The sequence below is a fragment of the Scyliorhinus torazame genome, chromosome 24 (genome assembly GCF_047496885.1).
Source record: "Scyliorhinus torazame isolate Kashiwa2021f chromosome 24, sScyTor2.1, whole genome shotgun sequence".
NCBI lineage: Eukaryota > Metazoa > Chordata > Chondrichthyes > Carcharhiniformes > Scyliorhinidae > Scyliorhinus > Scyliorhinus torazame.
In genome coordinates, this window is record NC_092730.1 from 48,695,504 (window position 1) to 48,706,118 (window position 10,615).

Sequence of the window (10,615 nt, forward strand, 5' to 3'; positions counted from 1 at the left end):
TCCCAGTTACCAGTGGCGTACCGCAGGGATCAGTTCTGGGTCCTCTGCTGTTTGTGATTTTCATTAATGACTTGGATGAGGGAGTTCAAGGGTGGGTCAGTAAATTTGCAGACGATACGAAGATTGGTGGAGTTGTGGATAGTGAGGAGGGCTGTTGTCGGCTGCAAAGAGACATAGATAGGATGCAGAGCTGGGCTGAGAAGTGGCAGATGGAGTTTAAACCTGAAAAGTGTGAGGTTGTCCATTTTGGAAGGACAAATATGAATGCAGAATACAGGGTTAACGGTAGGGTTCTTGGCAATGTGGAGGAGCAGAGAGATCTTGGGGTCTATGTTCATACATCTTTAAAAGTTGCCACTCATGTGGATAGAGCTGTGAAGAAGGCCTATGGTGTGCTAGCATTCATTAGCAGAGGGATTGAATTTAAGAGCCGTGAGGTGATGATGCAGCTGTACAAAACCCTGGTAAGGCCACATTTTGAGTACTGTGTACAGTTCTAGTTGCCTCATTTTAGGAAGGATGTGGAAGCTTTGGAAAAGGTGCAAAGGAGATTTGTCAGGATGTTGCATGGAATGGAGAGTAGGTCTTACGAGGAAAGATTGAGGGTGCTTGGCCTTTTCTCATTAGAACCGAGAAGGATGAGGGGTTACTTGATAGATGATCAGGGGAATAGACAGAGTAGACAGTCAGAGACGTTTCCCCCGGGTGGACAAACCATTGCAAGGGGACATACAGTTAAGGTGAATGGTGGAAAATATAGGGATGATGTCAGAGGTAGGTTCTTTACCCAGATTGTAGTGGGGTCATGGAATGCACTGCCTGTGGAAGTAGTTGAGTCGGAAACATTATGGACTTTCAAGCAGCTATTGGATAGGTACATGGATTACGGTAGAATGATATAGTGTAGATTAATTTCTTCTTAAGGGCAGCACGGTGGCATTGTGGATAGCACAATTGCTTCCCAGCTCCAGGGTCCCAGGTTCAATTCCGGCTTGGATCACTGTCTGTGCGGAGTCTGCACATCCTCCCCGTGTTTGCATGGGTTTCCTCCGGGTGCTCCGTTTTCCTCCTACAGTCCAAGGGTGGGCTGCTCTTTCCGGGGGCTGGTGCAGACTCGATTGGCCAAATGGCCTCCTTCTGCACTGTATATTCTATGATTAATCTAGGACAAAGGGCCGGCACAACATCGTGGGCCGAAGGGCCTGTTCTGTGCTGTAATTTTCGATGTTCTATCACTCACACCTGAACCATGAGGCCACTGATGAAGTCATGATGACTTCGAATTTCTCCTAAAATGCCAACTGAACACACTGACTGGCAGAATTACATTACCCACGTGATTGGCGAGACGCAACCACAGGCTGACTTGGCGAGTGGTGAAATCTGACATCACTGCTTCTGATCATCACCAGTACAGAGAGATAAATGTCACATTGTTCATTCACATTTCTGATTTATTATGTGGGGAAACTGATGGGCTTTGGGACGCAATTAAAAGTTATTTTAAGTGAGATCAAATCAGCGGCTGGCGAGTTGTGTGCCACACACAGCAGCAGAGACTGCAGACAGAGAATGAATCGAATATTCACATGTCACACCGGAGAACACTTCAGCAGTCAAGGGCATTCAGCCTCTGACCACCGGGTCAGCGTTCTCCAAGGCGGCCTTCAGGACGCGCGACAATGCAGAATCGACAAACAGAAACATGTAGCCACATTCCGCACCCATGAGTGCGGCCTCAACCGGGTCCTTGGATTCATGTCGCATTACATTCACCCCCCACCATCTGGCCTGGGCTTGCGAAATACTCAGCAAGAGCAACGACTGGGCCCGTATGTCTTTTATTCTGTTCAGTAAGACGTCTGACAACACCAGGTTAAAGTCCAACAGGTTTGTTTCAAACACTAGCTTTCGGAGCACTGCTCCTTCCTCAGGTTCTGTTTTATTTTGTTCGCAGTGGAGGCCAACAAACCCAAAATACCCCAATTTACCCAATGATCCCAGTACGAAAAGCAAGGGACAACAATTTTTCTTTTGATTTTATTTTAACAACGAAACCAAATTGAACAGGAATATAGAAGCGCATTGAGCTGATATAATAAGCTTCGGGAGGCAATGAGAAGCTGGTTTGAGTGAGCTGTGATCTTCGGTTGGTTCGTTGGTCTAGGGGTATGATTCTCGCTTAGGGAGCTTCCATTTGCGATAAAATGCGAGAGGTCCCCGGTTCAAATCCCGGACGAGCCCTGTTTTTTTAAATCAGGACGATCGATATGGTGTCATTGACTGAAATCGGGAGCAGGGTTGAGCTGCAGAGAATATATCAGTGCTGAACACGTGAAGAAACGAACACGACATTTAAAGACCGTTTCACCATGGTGTCGGACTCTGAATTTATCCTCAGATATCAAGTAAAACAAACGAACGCTTGTGCATCCAGGTAGCTGGCTGAATGCAATGGTTGTATGTGACCCCGATAACCTTTGATTTATTTGCTGAACAAGAATCTTTCAATCTCCGCCTTAAAAATAATCAATGTCCCGCTTCCACGCCTTCTGAGGCAGAGTTCCAAAGTCGCACAACTCTCTGAGAGGGAGACATTTCCAAATCTCCGACCGAAAAGGGCGAAATCCTTGTTTTTCTCTGCCCAATAGTTCTGCTCTCACCCACAAGCAGTGACATCCTTTCCACGTCCACCTTGTCAAGACCATTCAAAATCTGATGTACTTCAATCAAATTAACTGTCAGTCTTCACATCTCCACTGGAAACAAGTGCAGTCTGTCTAACCTTTCCTCATTAGAAACCCCGCTCATTCCTGGCACCAATCGAGGAAACCTCCTCTGAACCGTCTCCAACGTATTTACATCTTTCCCCAAATAAGGAGACCAAAACTGCACAGCATTAGCGAAATGTTACAGCTCCTGGCTTAAAAGGGACAGTAGTAATAGGGACAGTAGGATATAAATGTGGCTGAATATTAAGAACAGAATGTAATGGTCAATTAGAGACTTTTCGGACTGGAAGAAGGTTTGTAGTGTTCCACATGGGTTCCTACTGGAATATTTGCTTTCCCTGATATATAACAATGTGCTAGATCATGGTGCACAGGGAACAGTTTCAAAGTTTGATGATGGTACAAACTTGGAAATTTTGTAAATTGAGACGTGGACAATCTGGATAGAACTTCAAAAAGATTTTCAATCTGGAGACGTGTGAGATGATGCATTTTGGTAGGGAAGTATAGAATCATAGAATTTACAGTGCAGAAGGTGGCCATTCGGACCATGGAATCTGCACCGGCTCTTCAAAGAGCACCCCACTGAAAACCACACCTCCACCCTGTCCCCGTATCCCAGCAACCCTATCTAACCTAAGGGCAATTTAGCATGGCCAATCCACCTAACCTGCACATCTTTGGAGTGTGGAAGGAAACCGGAGCACCCGGAGGAAACCCACGCAGACACAGGGAGAACACAGACACTGATCCAAGCGCGATCCGAACCTGAGACCCAGCGCTCTGAAGCCATAGTACTAACCATTATGCTACGGTGCTGCCATTCAAATATTTATGGGATGAAGGAGCAGAGAGAAGTGGGTGTATGTGTGGATAGACCATTGAAGGTAGCAGGACAGGTGGAGAGAACAGACAATAAAGCAGATCTTATTCTGGGTTTATTCCGAATGGAAAAGAGAACAAGAGGAAGGAGGTTATGCTGACTCTGTACAAGGCGCTAGTTAGACATCAGATGGAATATGTTGCACAGCTCTGGGAGCCACAATATTGGAAGGCTGTGGACGTATTGGGCAGCGTGCAGAAGAGGTTTATAGAATAGGTTCCATTTATGAGGCTAGATTGGAGATGTTGGGAACGTTCTCCTTGGACAGAATCAGGCTGAGGGTAGATTTGATCGAGATGTTCAAAATCATGAGCGGGCGAGGCGAAGTAAATAGAGCGAAACAGTTCCCCCGAGTTAAAAGAGCAAGAACGAGAGGGCACAGATTTCAGTTGATTTGCAAAGGAAGCAGATGTTTGAAAAAGAAGCACTTTTGCACAACGAGTGCTTCGGGTCTGGAACGCACTGACTGGAAGTGTGGTGCAGGCAGGTTCAACTGAAGCGTTCAAGAGGGCATCAGGTGATTACTTGAATAGAAAAAACTTGCAACAGTTCGGGGACAGGGCGGGGGAATAGCACTAACTCGTAATGCTTGTTTGGAGAGACGGTGTAAACACGATTGTCCAAATGACCTCTTTCTGCGCTGTAACCATTCTCTGATCCTGTGATGTGGTTTCACCAATTCACTGTTTCACTCAAGAATAACTCCCTTACTTTTATGTTCAACTCCTCTCGTAATAAGGATATAAATCTACTCACCTTCTTAATTACTTGTTGCACTGACACACTCAGTTTTCGAGATTCATGCATCAGCAAACCGAGATCCCTCGTAATTCTGCAGCCGTTGGACGTCGAAGTAAAGCTCTGTTTATTTTTACTCTACCTGCCAAAGCGAAACCCTGCGCTTTTTAAACATTGTTTTGGAGCTGCCAGGTTTCTGTCACTCACTCAACCTCTCTCTATCCGTCTGTAATCTGCTTCTGTCCTCTTCACAACATACTTCACTCCCTATCTTTGTGTGATTTTCAAAACTTCCCCACTCAATGGGCTTTGTCCAGATATAAAATCCTGGAACAAGCAGAAAAACTCGGTGAGCCTGACGTGATTTAACACGCAGCCTTCGGATCGGCATTCAGAAGCGCTATCGGGCGCCACAAGACCTCCTGTCGAAGATTAAATTTCAATGCTGACAGATTTCCTCATTTACACCTTGATTATATTCTGTAAAGTGACGATCAGAAGAGAATCATGTAAGGAAACAGAATATTCGCTCCCTCGCTCCTTTCCCTCTTTACTTCCTGTTGATTTACATCGAATGGAAGAGTAACAGGAAAAATAAATAACCAGAGAGCAGAAACACAACATTACCCTGTGCGGTCAATTTATTCTCAAATGTCTCAATATATTGAGTGAGTGAGAAATACTTTAGCCTTTAGAGTTGAAAATAAATCTGAATCTGATTGAATCCACGAATGATAGAGTTTTATGTCCTTTTGTTTCTAATCGGTGAGATGCTGCAAATTGTGGACCAGCAGTTCCCCAAGTACAAGGGAGCAGTTCCATCCTTTCTTTTCTTCCTTCCTACATTGTTCTCTCCGTTTCTCCTTTCTCACCGAGATGGTAAAATGTTGGGAATTCCAGTTTAATTTCCTCTTCAGGCGGTGTTTTGTCAATTCCAAACGATATTAAACATTCCAATCAAATGCATTTGTTATTTCCCATTGTTGCTCCCTGTGTTTATTGTGTTGTATTCTCTCACTGTCTGTTTATGATCAATGTTCCGCCTCGCTGTCTGTTCCTGTGAAGATCAGCGTCACCTCCCGCCTAGCAGCCTTTAAGTTGCTCTGCGCCAATCATAGAAACATAGACAATTGGAGCAGAAGGAGGCCCTTCGGCCCTTCGTGCCTTCTCTGCCATTCATTGTGATCATGGCTGATCATCCAACCCAATTGGCTGATCCCTCCTTCCCCCGCCTCCCCTCCCGTATTGTTGATTGCCTTCACCACACGTGCGTCATCAAACTGTTTCTTGAAAATATAGTGGTTTTGCCTCAGCAAATTGCTGTGGGAGCAAATTCCAATCTGACCAAACTCTGCGTAAAGACATTTATACTCTTCTCCGTCCAACACGGTCTACCCCATATCCTCAGACTGTGACCCCTGGTTCTGAACATCCCACCATCAGGAGCATTCTTCCTGCATCAACTCTGTCCAGTCCTTTTGGAATTCGACAGCTTTCTATGAAATCCCCTCATTCTTCTGAACGCCAGCGAATACAATCGCAACCGCCCAGTCTCTCCTCATACGTCAGACCTTTAATCCCAGGAATCAGTGTGCTGTACCTCCTCTGCGCTCCCTCTACAGCAAGAACACCCTTTCTCAGAGAAGGAGACCAAATGTGCACACGATATTCCAGACCTGGCCTCACCAGGGCCCTGGATAATTGCACCAAGAATATTCCTGCTCCTGCACTGAAATCCTCTCGCGATGAAGGCCAACATACTATTGACCTCCTTTCCCGCCTGCTGCACCTGCAAGCTCACCCTCAGCAACAGGTGTACGAGGACCGCCAGGTCTCGTTCCACATTCCCCTCTCCTATTAATGGACATTCAGATGACAATCTGCCTTCCTGGTTTTGCTCCCAAAGTGTATAACCTCACATTTATACATATTATACATTCATCTGCCATTCATTTTCCCACTCACTCAACTCATGTGGAGTTAGAGCAATTCATCCTGTCAGTTCGCATTTCATTATAGTTGGATTCCAGCTTGTGTGACTATCTGTGTGGAGTTTACACTTTACCCCGTGTCTTCATGGGTTTTTTCAGTGTGTTCCTGTTTCGTCCCACAGTGTAGGTTGGGTGGATTCGTCATGAGCAAGTGCGGGGTTATGAGGAGAAGCGGAAGAGTGGGTCCAGGTCGAGTGCGCTTTCCGAAGTTCGGTGCAGGCTCAAGAGGCCGAATGTCCTGCAGGGTTTCTCTGGATAACAAATTAGAATCGTCAGAACTCCGACATTGACGGGATGTTTGAGGCGTCCGAGTGATGTCCATCATGATGCGATCAATTGTTTGTATCTTTCAGTCTTCCGCGGTGTTTTATTTACAATGTGTAGAAACATGTTGGACATGGTGTTGAAGTGTTTCCCATCAGTCCAATCAGAACAATCCCTGAGCTGACATGATGGAAATGTAATTTGCTGACAGGAACAACATTTCCAACACTTCACATCTGGCTGCACATCTGGACCAATGCATTTAGACAACCTTCTTCCGATAGTTATTGGGGATGTTAAAAGTCCATGAGGTGGTTTGGTGAAGTCAGGTTACATGGCGAGTTGGCCGAGAGGTGACGGTGATGCGCTGCTAATCCATTGTGCTTTGCATCTGCGGGTTTGAATCCAGTCTCGTCGACACGGAACTAGGATGAAGGTTAGATTCGGAGTTCAACAGGCCTGAGGAATGAATCTTCTTGCACCAATCTCTATACCGATATTCCTAATCCTCTGTCTGATAATCGATTTAAATCACGACACCAGCTTTGGGCAGGAGTTTGGCACCATGAAAACATGCGGCTTCAGAAACTCCAAAACAGACGCCAGCTTCATCTGGGGCACTGCTGGCAGATTTTGTCTTTCCAGAACCGGCCACCCAGCCGTGAAAACAAGTTCATCAGATGATCTCATTACACTGTAAGACGGAGGAGCAGAAGTAGGTCATTCGGCCAATCGTGTCTGCTCCACCATTCAGATAGGTTTTAACTGATCTGATATAATCCTCAAACCCACTTTCCCACATCATCCCCATAATCCTTGATTTCCTTACTGATTAAAAATCTGTCTGTATCAGCCTTGAACATATTAACTGACCCAGCCTGACAGCCCTATTCGGTTACAAAAATGGTTCCACAGATACACTATAGTCTGAGAGAAGAAATTACTCATCATCCGTGCTTTGAATGGGCGGTCCCTTACTCTGAGATCATTCCCTTTGGTCCGAGACTCTCCCACATGAAGAAACAACCTCTCAGCATCCACCCTGTTAATCCCCTTGTAAATCTATTAAATCGGTGAATTTGAATGGTGGGATTTCTTACGTGTCCCAAAGTTTAGTTCAGGCCTCTGGATTCCCAATCCAGTGACATAATCTTTCATCCCTCTGGACATAAAACAGTTGATTCAGCTCATTGTTAACATCTTGGGCCAGTGGGCCTATGAATGGCAAATGGTGTTTAATTTGGATAAATGTGGGGAGATGCATTTTGGTTGATCCAATCAGAGCTGGACTCGTTCAATTAATAGTAAGGAGTTGGGTACAGTTATAGAACAAAAAGATCAAGGAGTGTACAGGTCCATAGCTCCTTGAAGATAGAGTCGTAGTCGGACAAAATGGTGAAGAAGGCATTCAGCATGCTCGGTTTTATTGGTCAGAATATTGAATACAGGAGTTGGGACGTCTTGTTGAAGTTGTACAAGACATTGGTAAGACCACACACGGGATGCTGTGTTCAGTTATGGTCACCCTACTATAGGAAGGATATTGTTAACCTAGAAAGAGTGCAGAAGCATTTTACGAGGATGCTACCAGGACTTGATAGTATGCGTTATAAGGAGAGGCTGGATAGGCCGGGACTTTTCCCCCTGTAGCTTGAGAGGCTTACGGGTGATCTTACAGTGATCTATAAAATAATGAGGAGCATAGATAAGGTAGGCAGTCGACACATTTCCCCAAAGGTAGATGTGTCTCGAACTAGAGGGCATTTGTATAAGGTGAGAGGGGAGAGATACTAAATAGACCAGGCAGGAAATTTCTTCACGCTGAGGGTGGTGAGTATCTGGGACGGGCTGCCAGAGGCAGGGGCGTGTACAATTTAATCTTTAAAAAATCAGTTGGACAGTTACATGGGCAGGATGGATAAGAGAGGGCCAAACATGGGCAAGTGGGACTAGCTTAGTGATAGAGACTGAACGGCATGATCAAGCTGGGCCGAACGGCCTGTTTTTATGCTGTAAACATCTATGACTCTATCCATCTTCCTGAGGACATTCGAATTTCCTCCACAGAATTGTATTGAACCGATTGATACATAATAATTTATTCTACACTTTATCTAAATTAGACAGATATTGTGGATTCATTAGGGGCTAAACAAAATATGAGAGACAATTGAATGAACAAAGTTACAAGAAATTACATTCCAAAAAACCACAACAGTGTTTGGATGGACAGGTGGAAGTTTGAGCTGAGGAGGGAAAACTCGGCTGTCAGCAAGTTGCACCGGATTTCTGTAAAAAACGACCGCGGCAGGACTCGAACCTGCAATCTTCTGATATCATCACTGAAATTTACCGAAGTCAGACGCCTTATCCATTAGGCCACGCGGCCACTGGTTATGATACGTGAGCTGATGTTTATCTCTTGTTAATAAATACTGCGATTCTATGTGTTTCATTTCTATTGTTTGGTGATCCGCTGTTTCCCAGATCCCAGAAAATACAAGGGAAAGCTCCAGCTGCCGGGCATGGTCATTTTCAAAGTGGAAAAGCCCTTCACTCTGTGAGCTGTGAAGATTCATGGAGGCTCGGGGACTCTCAGGCCGGCCAGGGCTCTTTATCCGGCTCCATTCACAGGAAAAGTGACTTCAGTTTCCGCAATAACATCCACTCTCTCTGAAACCCCCAAACTGAAAATCAGTCTCACCGTTAAGGTGAAGACTGCGGACTGCGGTTCCCGCCCCTGCTGTTTAATACAGATCACTATAACTGTGTACATTGAGCAGAAAGAAATTGCAGTTGTTTGTAAACATTTCTTCCTGAACTCACTGTCATTCTGCATTAACAGGACGAGTTTGAGTCTCGTGATATTTGATCCGATATTAAACCTTGCAAAAATATAAACTGAGCAGGTAAATCAGAAACATCCGGAAAAGATTATTTGAATTGCGCTTTTGAACGGAGTCATTTCAAAAACATTCCAACACAGAGAGAAATTCCTGGAACCAGCTGCAGAAAATCTCCGGGAGCCTGACGTGATTTGGACGCAACCTTCTGATGTGGAGTCAGACGCGCTACCTTAGCGCCAGAAGCCCAAGTTCTAATAACTGAACCTTTCTCCTCAGAGATTTATTTTTTATTTACACTTTGACGGTACACTGTAAATCAGCACCTGTGCGAAAGAAACTCAAAGAAGTCTGATTGAGGGATACTAAAGGGCCCTGAAGTAAAGCAGCTGTACCACGTGGTTAAGGTGATGCACAATAATCTATTGTGCTCTGTACACGTGGCTTCATATCCCATCCTCGTCTGTACCGTGTCTGTTGTGTCTCTGGTTAACTTGATGTGGGTGAAGTGAAAATGCTGTGATTTTTAGCTTTTGTTTGAGGCCTTGGGTGGTGAATAGTCAAACACTGTCCATACTGAAAGCACATTCATCGTGGCCGGAAACTTCCACAAGGCCAACCTCAAGAGTGTACTGCCAAAATTCCACCAGCACATCTCCTGTCCCACCAGGGGAGACAACACGATTGACCACTGCTCCTCAAAAATCAAGGGCACCTACCGTTCCATCCCGTGGCCGCACTTTGGAAAATCAGACCATAGGACGGTGCTCCTTCTCCCGGCATCCAAGCAGTAACTTAAGCGGGAGAATCCAGCTAAGAAGGTCGTGCAGTGCTGGTCCGAGGAAGCAGAAGAGCTCTGACGTGACTGTTGGAGACAGTGGACTGGTCCATATTTAAGAACTCAGCAACTAACTGAAATGAGTATGTCACCACTGTCACAGACTTCATCAGCAATTGTGTGGACGGCTGCGTGCCAAATAAAGCAGTACGTACGTTTCCCAACCAGAAACTGTCGTGTTGGGTGTTGTGATACACAAATGAACCAACACGGGTGTAGATGGTACAACTCTGTTTTATTATTCTGTGCAATAATAACTGTTAACTTCTGGCTGTGGTTCGTACTTCACCAGCTAACCTGTGGACCCAGCCCTAGCACTATCTTAG

General features: G+C 45.3%; 1 non-coding gene across 1 annotated transcript; it reads right to left on the reverse strand.

The window, feature by feature from the left end:
* Positions 1 to 8,907: 8,907 nt before the first annotated feature.
* Positions 8,908 to 8,997, reverse strand: trnar-ucg (transfer RNA arginine (anticodon UCG)). Its single transcript is given in 2 exon segments — positions 8,908 to 8,943; positions 8,961 to 8,997. It is a non-coding gene; the product is annotated as a tRNA-Arg (tRNA).
* Positions 8,998 to 10,615: the final 1,618 nt, after the last annotated feature.